General features: G+C 52.4%; 2 long non-coding RNA genes across 2 annotated transcripts in view; both read left to right on the top strand.

Annotated features, from left to right (window-relative positions):
* The window catches only part of LOC310693039, a 34,350-nt gene extending 22,376 nt beyond the window's left edge, over positions 1 to 11,974 (top strand). Inside the window, exon 2 of the long non-coding RNA XR_014518972.1 lies at positions 9,263 to 11,974. This is a non-coding gene — a long non-coding RNA (uncharacterized lncRNA). The remainder of the gene's footprint in view (positions 1 to 9,262) is intronic.
* LOC310693037 lies at positions 7,362 to 8,039 on the top strand. Its single transcript, XR_014518970.1, has 3 exons — positions 7,362 to 7,400; positions 7,759 to 7,892; positions 7,971 to 8,039. It is a non-coding gene; the product is annotated as an uncharacterized lncRNA (long non-coding RNA).
* Positions 11,975 to 23,625: the final 11,651 nt, after the last annotated feature.

The following is a 23,625-nucleotide window of genomic DNA, read 5'->3' as shown; positions in this document are numbered from 1 at the left end:
TCAAAGTAAGTGCGTCTTGCGGGGTTGGCCTGGGCAGTGACAGCCTCTCCTACGCACCTGCTCCCCGGCAGCTGCTATGAGCTGCCCAAGGGAGGAGGTCAGCAGCGGCAGCCATGGAGAGGCAAGAGGAGGCTTCCTGGCCACCTCCACTGTTGCCACCACTCAGGACAAGCCCTGGCTCATCCTCTTCCCTGAGTTGGTGCTGGCAGAACTGGCTTGGGAAATAGGGACAATCCAGGATCAAATCAGAAGCCATGATAGCTTTTGGAATTAGGGAACTGTCCCTGGAAAATCAGAAGACTTGGAGGAAATACTATTCCTCTTTTAACCTTCTTGCCAGATACTGCCCTTTCGTTGCTTTTGAGGGTGATGGGAACTGATGTGCTAATGGAGCTTGGATTCACATCATGTGAACCCCAGAAACAATTCAGTGCTCAGGAGAAACGAGACTGTTTGAAGATATAATAAAAATCCAAGAAGCAGGAAATAGGTGGAAAAAAGTTTGGGTGTGCAGTCACTAAACAGTAAAATTATTATGAAGTATACTGCAGGTTCAACTGCTTAATTTAGTGCATATTGGGCAACGAGGCCTTTCTCTTCTTCATCATCTTCATAATCATCTTTCCTAGCCAGGAAGTTATCCTGCTGTTTCAATGAAATCAAATTTATTACAATAGCAGCACAGGGTTTTGATTTTTTTTCCTTTTTGGAAACAGTTATTCTTTGCTCCAACCTACTTGAGCACCATTGGATAAAGTTGCTAATTATAAAATGTATAGGATAAATCAAGTGTTAACTGGCCCTTCATTTGAAACCTACAATCCCCGGAGTTACTCATAAAGAGAAATTAATTGCTAAACCATCCTGGGAACTGAAGCTCTGACAGAGGAATAGGGATCTCCTAACAATTCTGTTATGATTTGTGGGTGAACATAATTTCACTTCTTGGCAGAGCTAACCTGGACTTACTGGGATATATCCTCTAGCTATTTTATTATCCCTCAGAAATGTAGGAATTACATGTGTGTGTTGACTCTTAACAGTTTTTTCATGTGTGAGGCAAATTCAGAAGTCAAAAACACACTAGGAAAATTGCAATCCCTATCATTATGAAAATTACTGGTTTTCATTCTCTTATACAGAGTACACCTAGAGCCTGTTAGTGCCGTCAATTATCGACATTTGATTAAAAATATATAAAATCTTCATGATATTGAGAACCCTATTTAGACTGCAGGCATTCTTTTGTGTGATTTTTTCTTTATAGAGTTAATTCTGCCACAATCTTTATATAAAGAATGACTATCTCTCATTCTCAATCTTTCTACTCTGCAGTTAATCTTCTTCCTGCAGCGAGCGTGGGGGGGCGCGGCGATGTCACTCCCCCATGACACCCAGGGTGGAAAAACCCCACCGCACCCCACTTCCTCCGCCACTGTGTGTGTGGTTCCCGCCCCCGGTAGCCTAGGAACCTCGTTCTCCTCGCAATAAAGGGGAGAGGCGGAAAGAAGAGCCAACTTGTCCGTGGCTAGGGGGCGCAATCTGGACGGTTCTGCCAGGGGCGCAAGATTACCTAGCTATGGCTCTGGTCATGCCCAAGCCAAGTGCTGCGTCCACTGGCCCGGCGCCCGGCTGCGCGGGCAGGTAGGCGGGTGGGGCAGCATAGCCCTGCTTGGCTCCGTTGTGGGGTAGGGTTCCCGTTTCCCTGCCTTCCTGCCCTCCCCCAGGTAGACCGGGCAGGAGCCTGTCCCTTGGTTTAGGAGCGCCAGGCAGCAGGCAGTCAGGCGGGCAGGCAGGCAGGCAGGCAGGGTGGTCGTCCCCTGCCTGCATTCCTGCCTGCCTTCCCCCAGGTAGACCGGGTAGGCGCCCGTCCCTCGCTTTAGGAGCGCCCCCGTATGGCCGGCGCAGGGCAGGGTGGCCGTTCCTTGCCTTTCTTCTTCTCCTTCGTCTTCTTCGTATCGCTACTGTTGTCATGATCGGGCGGGCGGTCAAAATGGGGGATGTGTATGTGTGCGCCTGCCCGCCCGCCCGCCCCCCCCTCTCTCCGTGATCTATTTTGGGTAAGTCTCCCCCCCCCCCGCACGCAAGCACACGGGGGCGGAAGTGGTTTTTGGGTGTGCGTGTGCGCGCGATGGAGTGATGTTTTGTGTCCACCTCTCTGTCCCTGTCTGTCTCCCCTGCACACAGGCGTGTGTGCGGTGTATTTGGCTCCTGTGTCTCTGTCTGTCTCCCCCGCACACAAGCACATGCTGTGTTTGAGGGTATGTTTGTGTGAGAGAGAAATTTTGTGCCCTTCTGTCTCCCTCCCCCGAAAACACATGTGTGTGTGTGTGTGTGTGTGTGTGTGTGTGTGTGTGTGTGTGTGAGAGAGAGAGAGAGAGAGAGAGAGAGAGAGAGAGAGAGAGACTCTGCCTCCCCCCCCCCGCGAGTAGACCGGACAGCTGTTCCAGGCCGGCCGTCAGGTGGACCGGCGCCAAGGAGAGTAGACTGGGAAGCGCTCTGTCCTCGGAGGGAGACCTGGAAGCCCAAGCCCTTCCTGCGGGGAGGCAGGGGTTACCGTGGACGCGAGAAGCAGACGGGGCCTCTGGCCAGAAGACCGGGAAGCCTCCCGTTCTCGGCGGTAGACCGGCAAGACCCAGCCTCCCCGGCCAGCAGGAAGAACGGGACACGCTGCCAGCCCCTTCCGCGGGGAGCTACACCCGCCCGGCTTCCAAAGCTCCGCTGCCGCTGCCGCTCCAGCCCCCGCCCCCCAGGAAAACGCCCACCGCTTCCGCGCCTTCCGCTGGGAAGACCTGCCAACCCACCCCCCCCCCCGCTTCCCGGCCGGTAGACCGGGGCCATCAGCAACCTCTCCACTGGTCCGGGCAGGAGCCAGACCCATACAGTCTCCGTCCCAACAAGTGGGGAGGCGCGCGGGCAGGTGGGCAGGAAGCTGAGCTGAAGTCAGGAATGAGATGAAGAAGGACGCCGGTGGGGGGGCATCAACCCGAGGTTTAATCTGCTTGCCCTCTCTCCCCTCCCCAGCCACTCTAGAAGACGGGTCTGGGGCTCCAGTGAGTATCGGAAGCAAAATGCAACCCTCCGATCTGGAAGTCCCGTCCTTCCCTTCATGCGAAACCGGCGCTGTTACAGGTGCCTGCAATACTCGCTGGAACTCCCTCCAAGCACTCTAAAAACCAGCGGCGAACAAAAAACATACCAGCAAGCTGAATATCTGGACAGGCTCGTCTAAACAAAATGTTTTCAGCAGGCGCTTTCACTGCGCTCCTTTCGGCCCCTGCTGCTATTCAGGTTGCTGGGGTGTTTTTTGTTCGTCTCTGGCTTTAGTTTTTAAAAAATGTTTTTTACTAATAATCTTACTGTTTTATTCTTTTTACAAACTGCTTTGAGGTTTTCTACAATCAAGCGGGGTATACACGTACAGTTATTGAATAAATAAAATTAACCAATCTCCACAGAGTGGCGTCTCCTTTCATTTATGGAATGGAAATTTACTCTGCACGTGCTCAGGGACACTTTCATCATGGTGGTGGGAGGGGCGGTCTGCAGAGTAGGAGCCAATTCCTGGGGCGGAGGTTTCTTCGCCCCCCAGTAAAATAGTTGCGGGGGCCGCCCGCCCAAAAAAGTTGGTCATTCATTGCTGTTCCAATGGTGCGCGCGCGCCATGTCTTGTGATCTATTAGGCGGGGCGGGACTTATCTGTCCCCATGAGTAGCCAAGGGAGGGCAGGGGGCAGATGCCCCCCTAAATCAAGAAAAGAAAAAATGCTTAACTAACTAACTACGTCGCAGATGATTCAGTCCCCCCCCCCAGCATAAATCCTGGCCACGCCCATGCCTCCCCCCCTCCATATTTATTCAAGTTGGCACCCGTGGTCAGCAGTAGCCAGCAGGCTCCGTTGCCTCTTCCGCTTAGCCATCTATTTTCCTCCATAGCCTCCTCTATCCCAGCCAGGGACTCGGTTCAGATAATAGCAGGAAAGTTCGCTGCCGTCCGCTGCCTGCCTGCCTTCCAGGTAGACCGGGCATGAGCCTGCTCGTTTGTCTAGGAGTGACGGGCAGGCAGGCAGGGTGGCCGTCCCCTGTCTGTCTGTCTGCCTGCATGCCTGCTTGCCTACCTGCCTCCTCCCAGGTAGACCAGGTAGGCGCCTGTCCCTTCGTTTAGGAACGCCAGGGAGCAGGGAGGGAGTGAGGGCGGCTGTCCGCCGCCTGTCTCTCCCCACCCCCTGTAGACCGGCTAGGCACCCCTCCCTCTCTTTAGGAGCGCCACCTGCCTTCTCCCAGGTAGACCGGGTAGGCGCCGGTTGCTTTCTTTAGGAGTGCCCCCATGTGGCCAGCATGGTAAGGGCAGGGCAGCCGTTCTCCCCTTTTTCTTCTTCTTCGTCGTATCCCTTTTGTTGTCATGATCGTGCGTGAGTGAGTGCGTTCGTGCGGGGCGGGGATGCGTGTGTGTGTGTGTGCCTGCCTGCCCGCCCGCCTTCGACCTCTCTCCGTGATTTGTTTTGTGTGTGTCTCTCTCCCCCACCCGCAAACACATGGGGGGCGGGGGTGGTTTCTTGGGTGTGCGTGTGTGCGCGTTGGAGTGATATTTTGTGTCCATCTCTCTGTCCCTGTCGGTCTCCCCTGCACACAGGCGTGTGTGCGGTGTACTTGGCTCCTGTGTCTCTTTCTGTCCCCCCCCCACAAGCACATGCTGTCTTTGAGTGTATGCTAGTGTGAGAGAGAAATTTTGTGCCCTTCTGTCTCCCTTCCCTGCAAACGAGTTTTTGTTTGTGTATGTGAGAGACAGACAGATTTTGTTTCTGCCTGCCTGACTCCCCCCCTCTCCCCCCTCACTCCCTCCCCCCCCCAGCAAACAATCAAATGTGTGTGAGAGCGCACGAGCGCTTTTGTGCTTGTCTTTCTGTATCCCTGGGTCTCTGCATGCTCCCCCTCCCGCAAAGGAACGCACGCACGCCGAGACTTTTCTCCCTTGCCGTCCCTGCAAGGACGGACGCCCGCCCGCCCCCCCCATCTCCTCCATCACCTGCCTGCTGCTCTGCTGCCAAGCGGCCGTCTACAAAGGCACCGAGTTCTACGGCAGCTGTCGCCACGAACCCCAGCCACCCTTGGCGATGTCGTCGGGTTACAGCGACCGGGTAGACCTGGAGGCCCCATAGGGGCGCGGGCGGGTAGACCGGGAAGCCCCACACCCTCGTTAGTAGACCGACAAGCCGCAGCCTCCCCGTCAGGTAGACCGGGGCCCCCCGTGTTCGGCGGTAGACCGGCAAGCCCCAGGCCACCCTCTCGAGCGTGTAGAACGGAGGGGCGCCAAGGGCAGGGAGACCGGGCAACGCTGCCAGCCCCTCCGGCGGGTAGACCGGGCTAACCGAGGTCCGGAGGCCAGTAGACCGGCCAGCGGTTCCATTCCGTATCCCAGGTAGTCCGGCAGAGCCCACTTTACGGTGGGTAGACCGGAAAGCAGGCCGGACGGCTGGCAGGCAAACTTGGACCTGGAAGCCCCGGAACCTCCAGCGAGCAGGCAGGCAGGCAGGCCGTCCGCTGCCTGCCTTCCAGGTAGACCGGGCAGGAGCCTGTCCCTTTGTTTAGGAGCGCAAGGCAGGCGGCAGGCAGGCACGTAGGAAGGAAGGCATGCAGGCAGTGTGGCCATCCCCTGCCGGCCTCCCCCCAGGTAGACCGGACAGGAGCCTTTCCCTTCGTTCAGGAGCGCCGGGCAGGCGGCCTGCGGGCGGGCAGGCAGGCATGCAGGCAGGCATGGAGGGTGTCCCTCCGCTCCCTGCCTTCCAGGTAGACCGGGCACGAGCCTGTTCCATTGCTTAGGAGCCCTGGGCAGGTGGCAGGCAGCAGGACGGGGTGAACGTGGACGCGAGGAGCCCACCGGGCTGGCACCGAGTAGACCGGCTAGCGGTTCCATTCCGTACCCCAGGATTTCTGACAGAGCCGCGCTTTCACCTGTGCAGACCAGGAAGCAGGCAGGCAGACTGTTCCCTGCCTGCCTTCCAGGTAGACCGGGCAGGAGCTTGTCTCTTCGTTTAGGAGCACCAGGCAGGCGCCAGGCAGGCAGGCAGACCGGGCTTAACGAGGTCCGGCGCCAAGTAGACCTGCCAGCGGTTCCACTCCGTCCGCCAGGTAGTCCGGCAGAGCCGCGCTTTCCGGCGAGTAGACCGGGAAGTCCCACGATTTCTGAGGAAGACCGTCAAGACCCTGCCCCCCAGCCTCCCTCCGCCGGCGAGTAGACCGGGCAGCGGCTCCTGGCCCGCCGCCTAGTGGACTGGCGCCCCCCGGGCACAAGGAGGGGAGACCGGGAAGCCGTCAGTCCTCCGAGGTAGACCTGGAAACCCCAGACCCTCCGGCGTGCAAGCAGGCAGGCAGGCAGGGTGGCGTGACCGGGGATGCTAGGAGCCCACCGATCCTCCAGCGGGCCGACCGGAAAGCCTCCCTCCTCGGAGGTAGACCGGCAGCCCCCAGCCCCCCCCCAGTGAGTACACTGGAGGGGAGCCAAGGGCCGGGAAACCGTGCGCCGCTGCCAGTCCCCTCCCTTGGGGGCGCTCAGAGCGGGGTGAATGGGGACGCGCGCAGCAGACTGGGCTTCGACGGGTAGACCGGGAGGCCCCCCCCCCCCGTTCTCTGAAGGGGCCCGGCAAATCCCCAGTTTCTTTGGCTGTAGTACGCACGAAGAGAGCCGCCAGCCGCCGCAAGAAGTATCGGCCAGGCTGCTGCCGCCTCCGGCATGGAGCTACACCCGGCCTCCTAAGCGAAGTGGGCTGGAATCGCCTCCGTCCGTCACCTAGAAGGAAGAGGGCAGGCGCCGGGAACGCTCTACTGCCACCCCAGCACTGCCCCACATGAGGGGACCATGGTGCTGGAGGAAAAGAATGGACCCCTAGACACTAGATCGCTGAGAAAGAGAAGGCTGCTTCTGGAAGAAAATGGGTGTAACCAAACTCCAACATCATGCTGGAGAAGTCAAATTAGATGTTACCATTAGGAATTCAGCGGGGATCCTAAACAAAGGGAAAGGCTCTTGCCTGGTCTACCTGGGGGAAGGCAGGTAGGCAGGGGATGGACGCCCTGACTCCGTCCCTGGTGCCCAGCGCTGCTATAGCAAGGGAGGGGCGCCTACTCGGTCTACCTGGGGGAAGGGAAGGCAGGCAGGCACTCCAGGGCGTGGCGGAGGCTGGGCGCACAGCGCCGACCCCCCCCCCCCGACCACACGCTGGGCAACGACCCGGATAAATGCTTTATTTGAAGGGAGGGGAAGCATTGCTTGGCGCCCCCCCACCTTCTCTCAGGCTGGCACATGAGCTCCTCAGAGCAGCGAGCCAAGCCGCCTGCCGCCCCCACCCGACTCCACTCCCCGACCCTGAGTGCGCCGAGCCTGGTACAGCATGGCCGAGACAGGTAAGCTTGGGGCGCTGGAGGTCGGAAATCCAACAGGCCCAGAGCCCCCCACTTGTCCTTTTCCCCGATGTAGTGGAGGAAATGCCCCCTGGCACGGTTCTCATAAATTCCGTATCAATATCACATAATACGTTTCTAAACTGCAGTACGCATCGTATCATATAATTTTTATTGATTGATTTCTAGACTACTGACCCGCCTGGTAGGGTCGGCGTAAAGAAAAACTATCCTGATCTTTTACTGGTGCCCTGCTTCCCATCCCGCATTGGGGACTGATAAAAACGAGACCAGATGGCAATCTGCAAAATTCGCCAGGTCAGACTAGATGACCCCCAGACCCCTCACCCTTCCCCTGCAGGACTCAACGGGAGCTTCACATTGGAGCTGAGCTACGGCGGCCACGTTGTCCCCCTGTGGCGAAGCCCCGCCTCGTCCTCTGGCGCCTGGCGCCCCCTGCTGGCCTACACTGGAAGAGTCCTTGGCACTTTCCAGGTGGGTCTTGGGCTCCTCGCTCTCCCTGGCCAGCTCCTTCTCCAGAGCATGTCAAGAGCGCTGCCTCCCTCTCCACAGGTGACCTTCTCCTCAGTGGCGAGTGTGGCGCTGGATGATGTGCAGTTCAGGAACTGTGGCCCCCAAAGGCAGGCTTTCTTTTCTGCCTCCCCCCTAACGCAGCCAACCAGATAGACTGCCTCTGGGCTTGGAGGCTCCCCATTCACCGTCCCAACGTTTCCAGGTCCCCGGAGCTGCGCCCCAGACGAGCACCCATGCCTGCCAAGCGGCTGCGTGACCCCTGCCCCCATTGTGATGGCACCAAGGACTGTGGCGATGGCGGCGGCAGATGGGGTTGCAGTGAGCAGGCGGGGGGGGGGGCATTCGAGGCCAGGGGATGTGGGCACCACCGGAAGGGGAAAGGGCGGAAAAGGCACCCCTGGGACCCCCCCACCTGCCTTTCTCCCCCAGAGACCTTCCTCTCATGCTTCTTCGAGGAGGGCTGGTGCAGGTGGGCAGCGGATGCCAACCAGAACCTCTCCTGGGTGAGAAACAGCAGCTCCCAGGCGCCACCGTCCCCAGCCCGCCCCACCCGCGACCAGACCACCAACACGCCGGAAGGTGGGTGCTGGTTGTTAATATGTAGAGGATACCAGCAAGGCTGAACCTTTCCGTAAAGAAAGTCTTACCAATTTGGGGCATGTGCAGAGTTCAGCACTGGGTGCTTTCTCACTCCAGCTGGTAGACATGACAGCTGACAGCCTTCAGTTCTCCACTAGGTAGACTGAACAGCTTTGTGGTCTAGTTGGTAGGTGGTCTACCTGAAGGGGATCAAAAACCCAGTCTACCCAGAGCCAAAGGCTGCCTGGTATACTCAGCTGAGGAGTGGGGCCACCCAGTCAACTGACCAGAGGTGACTGCTGTCACCATCTGCAGTGATCATGGAGCCCAAGAAAGTAAAATCTCTCACTGCCTCCATTTCTTCCCCTTCTATTTGCCAGGAGGTGATGGGGCCAGTGGCCATGATCTTCGTTTTTTGATGTTGAGCTTCAGACCATATTTTGCCCTCTCCTCTTTCACCCTCATTAAAAGGTTCTTTAATTCCTCCTCACTTTCTGCCATCAAGGTTGTGTCATCTGCATATCTGAGGTTGTTGGTATTTCTTCCGGCGATCTTAATTCTGGCTTGGGATTCATCCAGCCCAGCCTTTCGCATGATGAATTCTGCATATAAATTAAATAATCAGGGGGACAATATACAGCCTTGCCGTACTCCTTTCCCAATTTTGAACCAATCAGTTGTTCCATATCCTGTTCTAACTGTAGCTTCTTGTCCCACATAGAGATTTCTCAGGAGACAGATGAGGTGATCAGGCACTCCCATTTTTTTAAGAACTTGCCATAGTTTGCTGTGGTCGACACAATCAAAGGCTTTTGCATAGTCAATGAAGCAGAAGTAGATGTCTTTCTGGAACTCTCTAGCTTTCTCCATAATCCAGCACATGTTTGCAATTTGGTCTCTGGTTCCTCTGCCTCTTCTAAATCCAGGTTGCACTTCTGGGAGTTCTCGGTCCACATACTGCTTGAGCCTTCCTTGTAGAATTTTAAGCATAACCTTGCTAGCGTGTGAAATGAGTGCAATTGTGCGGTAGTTGGAGCATTCTTTGGCACTGCCCTTCTTTGGGATTGGGATGTAGACTGATCTTCTCCAATCCTCTGGCCACTGCTGAGTTTTCCAAATTGGCTGGCATATTGAGTGTAGCACCTTAACAGCATCATCTTTTAAAATTTTAAATAGTTCAGCTGGAATATCATCACTTCCACTGGCCTTGTTATTAGCAATGCTTTCTAAGGCCCATTTGACTTCACTTTCCAGGATGTCTGGCTCAAGGTCAGCAACCACACTACCTGGGGTATACGAGACATCCATTTCTTTCTGGTATAGTTCCTCTGTGTATTCTTGCCACCTCTTCTTGATGTCTTCTGCTTCTGTTAGGTCCTTTCCACTTTTGTCTTTTATTATGGAAATCTTTGTACGAAATGTTCCTTTTATATCTCCAATTTTCTTGAACAGATCTCTGGTTTTTCCCATTCTATTGTTTTCTTCTATTTCTTTGCATTGCTCGTTTAAGAAGGCCTTCTTGTCTCTCCTTGCTATTTTTTGGAAATCTGCATTCAATTTCCTGTATCTTTCACAATCTCCCTCGCATTTTGCTTGCCTTCTCTCCCTCGCTATTTGTAAGGCCTCGTTGGACAGCCACTTTGCTTTCTTGCATTTCCTTTTCATTGGGATGGTTTTAGTTGCTGCCCCTTGTATAATGCTACGAGCCTCCATCCATAGTTCTTCAGGCACTCTGTCCACCAAATCTAAATCCTTAAACCTGTTCCTCACTTCCACTGTGTATTCATAAGGGATTTGACTTAGATTGTATCTTACCGGCCCAGTGGTTTTTCCTACTTTCTTCAGTTTAAGCTTGAATTTTGCTATAAGAAGCTGATGATCTGAGCCACAGTCAGCTCCAGGTCTTGTTTTTGCTGACTGTATAGAGCTTCTCCATCTTTGGCTGCAGAGAATATAATCAATCTGATTTCGATGCTGCCCATCTGGTGATGTCCATGTGTAGAGTCGTCTCTTGTGTTGTTGGAAAAGCGTGTTTGTGATGACCAGCTTGTTCTCTTGGCAGAACTCTATTAGCCTTTGCCCTGCTTCGTTTTGAACTCCAAGGCCAAACTTGCCAGTTGTTCCTTTTATCTCTTGATTACCTACTTTAGCATTCCAATCCCCTATAATGAGAAGAACATCCTTCTTTGGTGTCATTTCTATAAGGTGTTGTAAGTCTTCATAGAATTGGTCAATTTCAGTTTCTTCAGCACCAGTAGTTGGTGCATAAACTTGGATTACTATGATGTTAAAAGGTCTGCCTTGAATTCGTATCGAGATCATTCTGTCATTTTTGAGATTGCATCCCAGTACAGCTTTTGCCACTCTTTTGTTGACTATGAGGGCCACTCCATTTCTTTTACGGGATTCTTGCCCACAGTAGTAGATGTGATGGTCATCCGAACTGAATTCGCCCATTCCCGTCCATTTTAGTTCACTGATGCCCAGGATGTCAATATTTATTCTTGTCACCTCATTTTTGACCACATCCAACTTACCAAGGTTCATGGTTCTTACATTCCAGGTTCCTATGCAATATTTTTCTTTACAGCATTGGACTTTCCTTTCGCTTCCAGGCATTTCCGCAACTGAGCGTCCTTTCGGCTTTGGCCCAGCTGCTTCATCAGCTCTGAATCTACTTGTACTTGTCCTCCGCTCTTCCTCAGTAGCATGTTGGACGCCTTCCGACCTGAGGGGCTCATCTTCCAGCATCATAACTTTTATATGCCTGTTGTCTTTGTCCATGGAGTTTTCTTGGCAGGGATACTGGAGTGGCTTGCCGGTTCCTGCTCCAAGTTAGAGTTAGTCATTAGAGTTGGAGGGGTGCAAATGCTTACCTGCATGGACCACTGCTCAAGGACAATTAGAACCTGGCTTGGTCTCCCGGCATCCAGACTTGTGGCGTAGTTTCACATCAAGGTAAATGATGGAGGTCCCTGTTTGCAATGGCTGAGATGGAGCATAGGGAGCCTGCATAGAGAACACCTTCATAAATTGCCTTTAAGCAGGTCGGCGAGCAGTCCTTAGCTGGGAACTTCCTGGCAAAGGAACTGACGGTAATGGAATGTCACTTCAGAAACAGAGGAAGCTTCCTGCATACAACAGGGGCCCTGAGTGAAAGATGGATTGATGAAGCAGGGGAGCACATTGATGGTGGGGGTTAGAAGAAGAATAAAAAACATCAAACCAAGAGGCATGGTTGCACGTGTTTTCTGTCAGGAGGGGATTACTTTAATTCCATAAAACTCTGGATCAATGTGCTCCCAGTATGAAAACGTCTAGCCAGAGGCAGAAGACTTGACAGACTCTGCAGAGGTGGATGCCATACATCTGAGACCCTGAACCAATACAAGGGTGTTACAGTAGTCTACAGACACTGTGCAACAGAAAGTGCAAGTTACATGTCACTTCAGTAAGACTGCCATGGAGTGAGCCTAAAAGAACTCTTGCCTTTAGGAATAATAGGAAAGAAATATCTCCAGGCTCCATCACCATGGGTTGTGATCAGAGGACTGTATGCTGTATGCTTACAGATTTGTCAAACAAACAGCCTCCACCCAAACAGATAGAAGAGAGCAGGAGTAAAAACTAGTGCTACAAAACACACCATAATACAAAATAAACTAGTTAACTCCCCAAACAATATTTTTTTTAAAAAATAGCCTAATGCCTCATCCCGCCTCGGCCGGCGCCTAGCAGCTGACTTAGAACTGGTGCGGACCAGGGCAATCCGACTGTTTAATTAAAACAAAGCATCGCAAAGGCCCGCGGCGGGTGTTGATGGGATGTGATTTCTGCCCAGTGCTCTGAATGTCAAAGTGAAGAAATTCAATGAAGCGCGGGTAAACAGCGGGAGTAACTATGACTCTCTTAAGGAAAATGGCAGCTGATGATCTGTGATGTTATACTGATCGATCTTCAGCGGTCTTTTCCACATGCCTATCCCAACCTCCTCGTGGTGAGAGTCGGGCTACATCTCTAGGCAGCAACGTCTTTAGGCAGCTAAGAGGTAAGGCTTATCTGAAGGGAAGGCGCTTCTGGACACCATTGGCAAAGCTGCCTTGAAGCCTGAGCAACAGATGTTTGGCTTGCGTACCGTCCTCCTGCCGTCGCTGTACCACCAGCTCTCTATGAGCTCAAGCACAGTAGGATTGCTTAACAGAGTGGACCAAGAAACACCCCCTGGTGGTTATCCCCGGTAGATATTTTAACAATTAAAAAATTTGAACATGGAGAGGAAAAGGTTAACATATGAAGATATATTGGTAAAAACAGAAAAAGGTTGGAAGATTAGAACTCATGAGGATTTGAAAGATAGATTGACAGGTTGGCTACAATACCACCAGATAAATGCACTTTGGAATGAAGATAAAAAATTGGGGATGAATGAGAAAAAATCTAAATATCAGATAGAAATTCTAGAAGGAAAAACCAAACTTTTATCTAAGATGTATAATTTTTTGTTATAATGGGATACAAAAGATGAGTTGATAAAGGAGGTGATGGTAAAATGGGCAATTTATTTTTGATATAACATAGAGTACGACAAGTGGGTGAGGCTATGGAATAAAGGAATGAAGTTCACGGCATGCGTCACATTAAGGAAAAACCTGGAGAAAATGGTAAAATTGGGGGAAATGTATAAAATTGGAAACAAAGCATGCTGGAAATGTAAGCAGAAGGATGGGGACCTTTACCATATGTGGTGGGTTTGTGAGGAAATGAAAAAAAAATGGGAGCTTATATATAACGAATTAAAGAAATTTTTCAGATATACTTTTTCAAAAAAAGGGAGGCATTTTTGTTAGGAATAATAGGTGACGAAATTAAAAAGGAAGATCAGATATTGTTTCAATATGCGATGGTGGCAGCCAGGGTATTGATAGCTCAAAAATGGAAATCAGCAGAGATCCCTACGGTTATGGATTAGCAAGTAAAATTATTTGAATACGCAGAATTAGCAAGAATGACACATAAAATCAGACACCAAGAAGGTACAAAGTTTATTGAAGAATGGAGTAAATTTGTGACATATATTGAAAGTAATTGTAGAACTTTAAAAACTACAGTAGGCTTAACATAAACCTTGTGACGTGTACATAAGTGGAACAGAAACTGTAAGAGTAGAAGTATACCAAGAAAACCGCAAGGGGATAGGAAGGAAGTCAAGGCGTGATCCAACGCAATGTAAATAAGATGATGGTACCAAATAATGATTGTCAAGAGTGTTTCTTTTAGTTTTTGATTGTTTGTTCTGGTTTGTTTTCTGTTTAACTGAAAATCTCAATAAAAATAATCTTAAAAAACACAAAAAACCCCCAGAGTGGACCGCTGTGTGAGGACGGCGGTGAGAAAGTGGCTAGGTCTCCCGGAGAGTACGCCCGTGGCGTACTTCCACACTAAGGTCAGTGATGGAGGCCTAGGAATTCCGGCAATGCGCTGGATGATGCCACAACTTCGTAGGGATCAGCTCCTACGACTGCCACTGCTAAGGATGGAGCAGTCTATGTCTGGGACCTTTCTGAGGCGCGAGCTCTCTCTGGTAGAAGGGCAGCTACTAGAGAGGGAAAACTGCCTGTTTACAGCTCTGGCTCAAGATCGCCGATGGGCCAGTTTCCTGTACCAATCGGTGGATGGCTGTGCATTGAAGGAGTCTGGGGAAACCCGTAGTAAATTGGAGGAATTTACGCACACAACATCTTTAATAAAACAACGTCCTCCACTAGTGCTGGGTTGTGAGCACCCAGGAAATTGCCCAGGAATAGCACAGGGCTGCTAGTAAAATATTCCATACTTCTGCAGATAATCAGAAGTAATGTCTGAGGGGCGTGGTGCCCCGATGATGATTAAAATAAAAAAGGAAGCTGATGATCTGTGGTGTTATATGATCGATCTTCAGTGGTCTTTTCCACGTGCCTATCCCTGCCTCCTCGTGGTGAGAGTTGGGCAACTCTTCTGGCGGCTAACAGGGAAGGCTTATCTGAGACTCTGGGTCCTTACCAGAGAGGTTCAGTTCATCCTCACCCAGATTCGGGAAACCAAACATGAATCGTTGTGGAAACACAAAGAGAGGTGGTGGGACCTCGGACTGTACCACCCAGGTGAGGAGCAGCTCCTGTGCTGCTGGGCCTGGTGTAGTTCCTGCAGTGGAAATCCCAGTTTTTGTGTGCGAATGCCAGGATTACGAGAGAGCCTTCAATACCAAGACCAGACGCGGTGTTCATCACCGACGAGCCCACCCAGACTGGTATGATGCGCAACAAAATGCACATCAGGTGAAAAGGAGATGGACCCCTGAGGAAACAGCACTGTTGGCTAGAGAGGAGGCTAGACTCCTAACCTCTGGGGCATGCCATATGAACCTAGCCCTGATGGAAAAATTCCCAGAAAGAACAGCAGAGGCTATAAAAGCCCATAGGCGCCACACACTACAAAACACAGACCTTCTAGATCTGGAAGGACATTACAACCATTATGGCTGGCATGCCTGCTTAGGTTATGATAAAGTTAAGATCCACAAAAAACAACAACAACCAACAACAATCATATTATAAGGAAACCTCTCTATATGGTTTGGGAACATACAAAGATTTGCTTGAACCTAAAACTCTGTGGTGGATATCTCCCCTTGAAGCACGAGCAGTGAAAATGAAAAAATATGAAAGGAAGAGGAAGGAAAAAGCTTTGAAGAAATTAGATAACAATCTGTAATGGTCAAGTGGGCTCAAGATTTTGGCTATAGTATCCCAATGAAAGCCTGGGGAAATCTCTGAAGTTCACCGCATGCTACACCTTGAAAGAAAATTTTATGTAGATGCAATTCCGCTGGTACTTAACACCACTAAAATTATCCAAAATGTCTAAGAACATTTCAAGTAAATGCTGGAGATGTGGGGAAGCGGAAGGCTCAATGTTACATATGTGGTGGACCTGTAAGAAAATAAAGGGATTTTGCAATGTAATTTATAATGAGCTCAAAAGAATTATTAAGGTATCCTTCATTTTAAAAAATGGAGGCTTTCCTCCTGGGGATATTAGGCCCAGACATACCTGTGGTGGACCTGCGGAGGGCTCATGCTCAGAAAGTCCACTACTACACCGGCAACAGTAGTCTCCTGGAGTTGGTTAAAGAGCGCTACCAAGTGATTAAAAAAGAGAGGAGGCTTCACGCTCCCTGATCTAGAGTTATGTCGTGCAGCTGCAGCACTACTGTGGATTAAAGATTGGATAACATTAAGGGATTTTGATGTATTAGATTTGGAAAGATATGATCATCAGTATGGGTGGCATGCCTATTTAATATATGAGAAGGTAAAGGTCCGCAGGGGCTTCCTGAATCATTTAATAAGGAAATAATTATATAAGATCTGGTCAAAATATAAAGGAATACTAGAACCCAAGAACCCCCTGTGGACCTCACCTACAGAAGCACAGGCAGTTAAGAAAAAGAATATGGAAGGGGAATGGGTCATATACCAATTATTATTAGAAGGACAACAGGATGAACATATACTGAAAAAAATATGAAGAAATTAAAGGGCATTTAACAGACTGGCTGCAATATTTTCAATTACATCAAAGATTAACCATTGATAAAGTAGGACTTGCAAAAGAAACATCAAAATTAGAAATTTGAAAAAGAAGTAAAGGAAAAATATATCTCACGGGTATATGACCTCAAATTGGAATGGGAGGTAAAGGAAAAACAAGTGAAAGCTGTAATGGTGAGATGGGCACAAGATTTGGGTTATGATATTTACGTGGAACAATGGGAAACATTATAGCGGAAAGACATAAAATTCACGGCCTGCTACAATCTCAGGGAAAACACAATTAATATGATGTATAGATGGCATCAAACTCCAGAAAAACTTGCTAAAATGTATAAGAACAGATCTCCTATATGTTGGAGATGTTAATAAAGAAATTGGGTCTTATTTGCATATGTGGTAGAAATGTACAGGAATTTGTGTTTTTTTGAATAATATATCTGAAGAACTTAATCAACATTCAAAAAGAGGCCAGAAATATTTTTATTAAGCATTTTGCCAAAAGAAATAGGGAAACTGAAAAGAACATTGTTCATGTACGGAATAACAATGGCCAGAATTTTAGTAGCAAGAAATTGAAAAAACACAATAATACCCAACACGGAAGATTGGCAAATCGTAATCTACTTCTGCTTCATTGACTATGCAAAAGCCTTTGACTGTGTCGAACACAGCAAACTATGGCAAGTTCTTAAAGAAATGGGAGTGTCTGATCACCTCATCTGTCTCCTGAGAAATCTCTATGTGGGACAAGAAGCTACGGTTAGAACTGGATATGGAACAACTGACAGAAACTGACAGAACAACTGGCAGAAAGTGAGGAGGAATTAAAGAACCTTTTAATGAGGGTGAAAGAGGAGAGTGCAAAATATGGTCTGAAGCTCAACATCAAAAAAACAAAGATCATGGCCACTGGTCCCATCACCTCCTGGCAAAGAGAATGGGAAGAAATGGAGGCAGTGAGAGATTTTACTTTCTTGGGCTCCATGATCACTGCAGATGGTGACAGCAGTCACGAAATTAAAAGTCGCCTGCTCCTTGGGAGAAAGGCGATGGCAAACCTAGACAGCATCTTAAAAAGCAGAGACATCACCTTGCCAACAAAGGTCTCTATAGTTCAAGCTATGGTTTCCCCAGTAGTGATGTATGGAAGTGAGAGCTGGAAGAAGGCTGATTGCTGAAGAACTGATGCTTTTGAATTCTGGTGCTGGAGGAGACTCTTGAGAGTCTCATGGACTGCAAGAGGATTCAACCTATCCATTCTTAAGGAAATCAGCCCTGAGTGCTCATTGGAAGGACAGATCGTGAAGCTGAGGCTCCAATACTTTGGCCACCTCTTGAGAAGAGAAGACTCCCTGGAAAAGACCCTGATGCTGGGAAAGATGGAGGGCACAAGGAGAAGGGGACGACAGAGGATGAGATGGTTGGACACTGTTCTCAAAGCTACCAGCATGAGTTTGACCAAACTGTGGGAGGCAGTGGAAGACAGGAGTGCCTGGCGTGCTCTGGTCCATGGGGCACGAAGAGTCGGACACGACTAAACAACAAAAAATGGTAGAATATCTGCAGGTAGCGAAAGCGACAGGAAGAGTAAGAGGCCAACCAAAACAAAAAGTCTATAAGGATTGGGGAATCTTTAAAGAAAATTTAGAAAACTATGGACTAAAAGGAAACATCTTGACAGAATTAGACTGATCCCTGTATTGTATAAATATAAATTTGTAGGGAGGTAAAAAGAAATTATATAAGAAATATGTAACTGTGCGGTATAAAGTAATGGATAGATAAAGTACAGTGAGATTAATTGGAAGCCAGTTTTAAATTTCTTCTCTATAAGTTTTATAATTGCGTTCAGTATCAGGAGTATATATGATGATAATTATATTAATCTTCTTGTATCTTATAGTGTGGTGGTTGGTTTGATTTTTCTGTTATTTGTTTGTTTGATTGTGTTTGTTTACTTGTATGTACGTCTGTTTTCTCATAAATGTATTTATTTTAAATTAATAAAGATATATTTAAAATAAAAAAATAAGAGCGCTACTAAGTGGAAGACCTGAGCACCACGTCTGCAACGCTCTCCTGCAGAGGAGTGTGGAGTGATCGCTCGGCGGAGGACCTGTTAGCCCGGGGTATTGTCCGGAAACAAGACCTCAAGGTTCTCTCGTCGCGGGTGTTGATCGGAGGAATCTATGGGCAGAACATCTTTAACAAAACAACGGCTTCCCTTAATGCTGTGTTGTGAGCGCAAAGGAAATTGCCCAGGCTTCCACGGGACTGCTAGGAAAAAATATTCCGTACTTCTGCGGATAATCAGAAGTAATGTCAGAGGGGCGTGGCGCCCCATGATGATTTTTTTTTTAAAAAATGGAAGCTGTGGTGTTATACTGAAGGCAGGCAAGGAACGGCCGCCCTGCCCTGCGCCGACCACACGGGTGCGCTCCTAAAGCGAGGTAGCCGTGCTAGGCTGTTTTTTGTTCGTCGCTGGCTTTTAGTTTTTAAAAAATGGATTTTACCAATAATCTTACTGCTTTATTCTTTTTACAAACTGCTTCGAGGTTTTCTACAATCAAGCGGGGTGTACACGTACAGTAATTGAATAAATAAAATTAACCAATCTCCACAGAGTGGCGTCTCCTTTCATTTATGGAATGGAAATTTACTCTGCACGGGCTCAGGGACACCTTCATCATGGTGGTCGGAGGGGCGGTCTGCAGAGTAGGAGCTAATTCCTGGGACCGAGGTCCCTTCGCCCCCCAGTAAAATATTTGCGGGGGCTGCCCGTCCCAAAAAGTTGATGGTCATTCATTGCTGTTCCAATGGTGCGCGCGCGCCATGTCTTGTGATCTATTAGGCGGGGCGGGACTTACTTGTCCCCGTGAGTAGCCAAGGGAGGACAGGGAGCAGATGCCCCCCTAAATCAAGAAAAGAAAAAATGTTTAACTAACTGACCAACTGCGTCGCAGATGATTCAGCCCCCCCCAACATAAATCCTGGCCACGCCCATGCCTCCCCCCCTCCATATTTATTCAAGTTGGCACCCGTGGTCTGCAGTAGCCAGCAGGCTCCGTTGCCTCTTCCGCTTAGCCATCTATTTCCCTCCATAGCCTCCTCTATCCCAGCCAGGGACTCGGTTCAGATAATAGCAGGAAAGTACCGGGTTTCTATTCAAAAAGTGGGAGGCGAGGAGAGACCACTATTTCTAACAACAAGAAGTGAAAGTTTTTTGTTAGATTTTTTTAAGAAGAGAAAGCGTTGGTTACTAAACCGCTCCTTTCTCACAGCATCATTATAAAGTTGAGGTGCTGCAGCATGTAAATGCATTTAAAGTGTGTTGGTTGGTTTATTGATTAATCAGTTAGATGCTGGACTGTTAATCGATTTGCTAATCTCTTGGCAGCCCTGAGGGCAAGGGAGGGGGCACAGAAGGAGCTGAAACTGGCAAGGAACAGATGTCCTAAGGCCCATAACCTTTAAGGAGAAGGAGGAGTCTGCACCCTCCAGAGCCATACACCCCCCCAACATGACAGGGAACCTTCCTCACCCAACTCCCTTCCGCTCTGCAGCTCCGCCTCCAGGCTTTCCTGCATCCCTAAAGATTCCCCCACCTGAAGGCACCTGTTTTCCCCAATCAGTTTGTCTCTCCTACCACCACCCCCGCCCCAAACCTCCTTTTCTGCCGACACTGCTGCTCCTACTTCCATCCCTTTAGGTTCTGCATTTCAGCTCCTCTCGCAGTGTCCCTGAGTCTCCACAGTTTCCTTCCTGACACCCCCTGGCCACGAGCGCAAGGGTCTGCAGAACTGCTTCCAGCAGCCCGGTGCTGCTTCTCACATGAAGGCATTGTTAAGCCGGGGCGGCCGAAAGTGATACTCATGCATCGGGGGGCGAGAGGGGTCAGCCTGGTGTCCATTCCACTCTTTACAACTTGAGTTTCCGGTAACAAAAAAGAAATAGTCTCTGAGCATGCGAGGAGTCTCGTCTGTGCTGGCTCAAAGGCAGCTTGAGTTCCAGCAGTTCCTTGCTTTAGCAGCACCCCCGTGCCTGCCTGCCTGCCTTCCCCCAGGTAGACCGGGCAGGAGCCTGTTTAGCAGGGCCGAACAGCAGCTAGGGCGTCAGGGCGGCTGTCCGCTGCCTGCCTCTCCACCCCCCCCCCGGTAGACCGGCTAGGCACCCCTCCCTCTCTTTAGGAGCTCTTTAGTGTGGCCGGAGCAGGGCAGGGCGGCCGTTCCTTGCCTGCCTTCTCCCAGGTAGACCGGGTAGGCGCCGGTTCCTTGCTTTAGGAGCGCCCTCGTGTGGTCAGCATGGTAAGGGCAGGGTAGCCGTTTTCTTCTTCTTCTTCTTCTTCTTCTTCTTCTTCTTCTTCTTCTTCTTCTTCTTCTTCTTCTTCTTCTTCTTCTTCTTCTTCTTCTTCTTCTCCTCCTCCTCCTCCTCCTCCTCCTCCTCCTCCTCCTCCTCCTCCTTCGTCGTATCCCTATTGTTGTCATTATCGTCCGTGCGTGCGTTCGTTCGGTCGAAATGGGGGATGCGTCTGTCTCTCTCCCCCACCTGGGGGGGGGCGGGGTGGTTTTTTGGGTGTGCGTGTGTGCGCTTTGGAGTGATGTTTTGTGTCCATCTCTCTGTCCCTGTCTCTCTCCCCTGCACACAAGCACATGCTGTCTTTGAGTGTATGCTACTGTGAGAGAGAAATTTTGTGCCCTTCTGTCTCCCTCCCCCGCAAACGAGTGTTTTTGAGTGTGTGAGAGAGAGATAGAGATTTTGTTTCTGCCTGCCCGCCTGCCTGCCTGTCCCCCTCTCTCCCCCTCCCTCCCCCCCAAACAATCAAGTGTGCGTGAGAGCGCACGAGCGCTTTTGTGCTTGTCTTTCTGTATCCCCATGTCTCTGCATGCTCCCCCTCCCGCAAAGGAACGCACGCACGCCAAGACTTTTCTCCCTTGCCGTCCCTGCAAGGACGAACGCACGCACACCCTCACCCGTCTCCTCCATCGCCTACCTGCTGCTCTGCTGCCAAGCGGCGGTCTACAAAGTCACCGAGTTCTACGGCAGCTGTCGCCACGAACCGCAGCCACCCTTGGCGATGTCGTCGGGTTACAGCGACCGGGTAGACCTGGAGGCCCCATGGGGGCGCGGGCGGGTAGACCGGGAAGCCCTCAGCCCTCCATAGTAGACCGGCAAGCCGCAGCCTCTCCGGCGGGTTGACCGGGGGCCCGGCGAGCAAATTGGTCCGACCCGGAAACCCCCACCCATCTCGGAGGTAGACCGGCAAGCCCCAGCCTTCGGGACAGTAGACCGGAGGGGCGCCAAGGGCAGGGAGACCGGGCAACGCTGTCAGCCCCTCCGGCGGGTAGACCGGGCTTCCCGAGGGCCGGCGCCCAGTAGACCGGGCAGCGGTTCCGCGCCGTATCCCAGGTAGTCCGGCAGAGCCGCGCTTTAAGGTGGGTAGATCGGGAAGCAGGCCGGCCGGCAGACCTGGACCTGGAAGCCCCAGAACCTCCAGCGAGCAGGCATGCAGGGAGGCAGGCAGGAAGGCGAGCAGGCAGGCCGACCGTCCCCTGCCTTCCTTCCAGGTAGACCGGGCAGAAGCCTTTCCCTTTGTTTAGGAGTGACGGGCAGGCTCCAGGGAGGCAGGCAGACCGGGAGGCAGCGGTCGCAGGCCCGCCGCTGGAAAAACCGGGGCCCTCGCGTGTAGACTGGGCGGTTGGCGGGCGTCCGGCGAGAAGAGCGTGGAGGACCAACCACACCCGCCAGGGGAACCGGTAAGCCTTCCATCAGTCCGTCCGTCCTCCGAAGTGGAACGGAAAGCCCCAGGCGCCTCGGCCAGGCGGAGAACGGCCGCTGCTTCCAGCCCCGCCGTCAGCTTGACTTTCAGGGGGGACCGGGCAGCGGACAGACCTCCCAGCGGTAGACCGGGAAAGCCTTCCGTCCTCGGAAGGGGATCGCCACGTCCCAGCTTTGCTGGCCAGTAGTGGACCGGAGGAGAGCCGCCAGCGGCCGCAGGAAGAACGGGCCACGCTGCCGGCCCCTCCAGCGGGGAGCTAGACCCGGCCGCCCCCCAGGAAAACGGCCAGCGCTTTGCTCCTTCTTCCGGGAAGACCGGCTGAGCCACCCCGCTTGCCGGCCGGTAGACTGGGGCCACCGGCAACCTCCCCTGGACCGGGCAGGGGCCAGACCCACACAGACGCCCGGAAGCCTGCCCTTCTCCGTCCTTCCTACCCTCCGCCAACCGCTCTCGCCTCGCCTCCGTCCGTCACCCAGAAGAAAGGGCGGGCGCCGGGAACGGTTTACCGCCGCCCCGACGCATGGGTAGACCGGCACGACAGGGGAGCCACGGAGCCTCTTGCCGGAGTGAGTCTGCCGCATCTGGCCGCCAGAGGCTTCCGAGACGCCGGCCTGTCGCGGCGCCGGCGCCGGTGCCCGAGACGCCGTCCGCTCCCGGCGGGCAAGGACGGCATGCGCGCGGAGATTTCTGGCGACAGGGTTTTCAGGACCCTCTGGAGAACCGCAGACGACCCAACCGCGCTCCCCGGCCAGTGTGGACCCACGGCGGGGGCAGGCGCGGCGTCTGACGCGGTACTTCTGGTTGAACCGAAGACGACCCAACCGCGCTCCCCGGCCAGTGTGGACCCACGGCGGGGGTAGGCGTGGCGTCCGACGCGGTTCTTCCGGGGGGAACCGAAGACGACCCAACCGCGCTCCCTGGTCAGTGTAGACCCACGGCGCGGGGCAGGCGCGGCGTCCGACCCGGTTCCCTCGGAGCAGCGGCGAGCAGCCTCCTTCTCCGATCCCGTGCCACTGGCCCTCGGGTCTCTGCCGGGAAAGGGGCGGCGAGGTGGGAGAGCGGCTGGCGGTGGGCTGCGATCCCGGCTCCAGGACCTGCGACCCTCGAGCGGCCCCTGTGCTCCCGTGGCCGCGGCAGCGTTTCCCAGCTTCTCGCGGGAGTGAGGGTGGGGACTGCCCCGCGGTGGGGCGGACCCCGCGCTTGGTAGTGGGGACAGGGCCCACGTCGCTATCCCCCCGTCCTCACGGTTGCGTCGGGGAGGGCCCTCGGCGGGCCGGCCAGCGACCGGTGTTCAGGCGGAGTGGAATCCTCCCCTTCCCCGCGTCCGTCCCGCGTTCTGTTGCCTTCGTTTAGCGACCCGATCCAGGCGCGGTGTCCCCTCCCAGGCGCACCGGTAGACCGGAGGGGGGGCCGAGGGTCGGGAGACCGGGCACCGCTGCCAGCCCCCTTGGTGGCGTGCTAGACCGGGGGGACCGTGGACGCGAGAAGCATACTGGCCCTTTGGTGGGTAGACCGGGAGGTCCCCTATTCTCTGAAGGGGGCCAGCGAGGCCCAGCCTCCCCTGCCGGTAGACTGTGGGACATCGTCCGCAGTCCCGCCCGCCGCTGGGAAGATCTGAGCCCTCGCCAGTAGACCGGGCGGTCGGTGGTCCTCCGGCATGTAGACTGGGAAGGACCATCCACCCACACGCACGCCGGTCGTGGGGACCAGGCAGCAGACAGACCTTCCAGCGGTAGACCGGGAAAGC

Source organism: Podarcis liolepis (assembly GCF_965112155.1).
Source record: "Podarcis liolepis genome assembly, chromosome: 14".
Taxonomy (NCBI): Eukaryota; Metazoa; Chordata; class Lepidosauria; order Squamata; family Lacertidae; genus Podarcis; species Podarcis liolepis.
This window is presented reverse-complemented; position numbering and strand designations above follow the sequence as displayed.